The following is a 3,057-nucleotide window of genomic DNA, read 5'->3' on the forward strand; positions in this document are numbered from 1 at the left end:
AGACTCACAAAAATTAGACCATGTTTATAGATTAAAGAAAGCACTCTATGGATTAAAGCAACCACCTAGGGCTTGGTATGAAAGATTAAGTAAATTCCTATTAGAAAAGAATTTCACTCGAAACAAAAAGATCATGTCATACTTTTAATGGAAAAAAAATTTCATACGAAAGTGAAATGAATGAAATTACTAATATTAAATAACTCAGTGTAACTAATATAAAAAATGTGTTTTCAATTTACGTTTTTCAGCAAATTGTAAACAATAAAATGCATTATCTGGAAACCATAATGATTAAATTACAACTTTAAACTGTCAAAATAAAGTAACATAAAAATTTCTCCATCAATCATAATGGGGTCATCATCACTCTATTTTTCTCAGAACATGGTAACTCTTTTTCACCTCCTCAGTTGTAGCTTCACCACCATCCTGTCAAAACAGAAATACTGAATGATATAAGAAACAATTTAAGACTATCATAAAAACTGCAAGAAAAATAGAAATTTAATAAAGAAAATTATAACTGATAAAATCCAAATATACTCAATTTTGTTTATGAATTGATAGCAAAAAAAAATGAATCAGTATCATAAAAATATATCAACTTCGTGAAAATGTCTTTGATCAGATGGGTACAATAAAAATGACTTCAAGAAGACATTTTTATGATATCTACTTCCAGGTCCATATATTTTATTGATGGCATTCAAACGTTTTTTGATGGAAAGTATCAAATCAAAATACAAATTTAGATGATAATAATAATAATAATAATAATAATTAAACAAAAAAAGCACTGGGTAGCGTTACCCACACATCCTTACCCCATAGCTGCAGTTCTGCAAATTGCTCACAGCATCTACACAAAAAAAAAAAGGAAATATATAATAGATATTAGCATTCTGAAGGGAAAGTATCAACTTTGATGACAATGGTTTAAAAAAATACCACAAAAATCAGATACCATAAAAATGGAGATACCATAAAAATATAGCAACTCTGCCTTGAAAATGTCTTTAGTATCACCATTATCACTTTAGTAGCAAAAATAAATCAGCAATAACTCTTGCAGCAAAAATGGCAGAAGATAACTTAATAAAAAAAAGGGGAAAAATATAAAAATAACACCTTTATTCTTCAACACATTCAGCACCGTCGTTAGCCTGTCCCAAAAATCAAACAATACAAAATCATACCACAAAAAATTAGACAAAAAGAAACGGGCAAAAAATAGATAAAAATGGAACTTTTATTCATCAACACCGCCATGTGAATCATATTGTTGCAAAAAATCAGCAACAACTCTTGTAGCAAAAAAGGTAGAAAATCATTTTTTTTTTAAAAATGAAAAAGAATAGAAGAGAAAAAAAAAAGAAATCAGCAACAACTCTTGTAGCAAAAATGACAGAAGATAATTTTTTAAAAAAAGAAAATCAGGAAAAAATGACACCTTTATTCTTCAACACCTTCAGCACTATCGTTAGCCTGTCTCAAAAATCAAACCACAAAATCATAACTCTTGTAGCAAAAATGGCATAAGATAATTTTTTTACAAAAAGGAAATTAGGAAAAAAGGGGAAAAAATAACACCTTTATTCTTCAACACCTTCAGCACTGTCCCAAAAATCAAACCACAAAATCATACCACAAAAAATTAGACAAAAAAAACGGGAAAAAAATAGATAAAAAGGGAACATTTATTCTTTAACACTGCTCTGTGAATCATATTGAAAAAAATAAACGAAAAAGAGTATAACAAAAACAAAAAGAAATCAACAACAACTCTTGTAGCAAAAATGACAGAAGACAAATTTTTTTAAAAAGGAAATTAGGAAAAAAAGCAAAAAAAAATGACACCTTTATTCTTCAGCACTGTCGTTACGAACCTATACTCATGTAGAAAACAAAATAAATGCAACACACCCAAAAAAATTTAAGCTTTTGTGTTTACGAACCTGTACTCATGAAGTTTTTGGGATAAAAATCGCAACTTTAATATGTTCTTTCACCTTCTCTGCATACAACATGCAAAAAAATATATTGAACCATTACACCACCAAAAAAGGACGAAAACACAAAAAGCTAGGTATAGGAAGCAATGAGCACAGTGGAGAAGGTTCAGTAACACAAAAAAAAAATCAAATTTTTGTATTGCGAGAAGTCAGAAAACAAAATAAAGGCCGAACACCCAAAAAAATTTAAGCTTTTGTGTTTTCGAACCTGTAGTCATGGAGTTTTTGAGATAAAATGACATCTTTAATGTGTTCTTCCAACTTCTCTGCATACAACATGCCAAAAAATATATTGAACCATTACACCACCAAAAAAGGACGAAAACACAAAAAGCTGGGCATATGAAGCAATGGGCACATTGGAGAAAGCTCAGGAACACAAAAAAATTTAAACTTTTGTATTGTGAGAAGTCAGAAAACAAAATAAAGGTAGAACACCCAAAAAAAAATTAAGCTTTTGTGTTTACGAACCTGTACTCATGGAGTTTTTTAGATAAAAATCGCAGCTTTAATATGTTCTTCCACCTTCTGTGCATACAACATGCTAAAAAATATATTGAACCATTACACAACATAAAAAGATGGGCATAGGAAGCAATAAACACGTTAGAGAAGCCTCAGGAACACAAAAAATGCAAACTTTTGTATTGCGAGAAGCCAGAAACTGTAACATTCAACACCATCGTTAGCCTGTCCCAAAAATCAAACCACAAAAAATCAGACCATAAAAAATTAGGCAAAAAAGGGAGAAAAAATAGATAAAAATGGAACATTTATTCTTCAATAGCCTATCCCAACTCTTCCATGGGCAAAGCGTCGTAACCTTCAGTACCATCATTAGACTGTTGTAAAAATCAAACCACAAATAATGAGACAAAAAAGAGAAAAAAATAGAATATTGACGTGAAACAAAATATGGACGGACGCAAAAGAATAAAGGAGGAGAAACAAAAACGGGATGGATGCAAAAGAATAAAGGAGGAGAAACAAAAGCAGAGAAGAAAAAAGGAGAAGTTGAGGAAGAGAAAAAAGGGGAAACTGA

At 30.2% G+C, this 3,057-nt stretch overlaps 1 long non-coding RNA gene across 1 annotated transcript; it reads right to left on the bottom strand.

The window, feature by feature from the left end:
* Window positions 1-243: 243 nt before the first annotated feature.
* On the bottom strand, window positions 244-3,057 carry LOC114405063. The gene is made up of 8 exons (XR_003665168.1): window positions 2,487-3,057; window positions 2,224-2,281; window positions 1,959-2,017; window positions 1,594-1,617; window positions 1,454-1,488; window positions 1,132-1,166; window positions 828-862; window positions 244-432 (listed from the first exon to the last, which is right to left on the bottom strand). It is a non-coding gene; the product is annotated as an uncharacterized LOC114405063 (long non-coding RNA).

The sequence above is a fragment of the Glycine soja genome, chromosome 1 (genome assembly GCF_004193775.1).
Source record: "Glycine soja cultivar W05 chromosome 1, ASM419377v2, whole genome shotgun sequence".
Classification (NCBI taxonomy): domain Eukaryota; kingdom Viridiplantae; phylum Streptophyta; class Magnoliopsida; order Fabales; family Fabaceae; genus Glycine; species Glycine soja.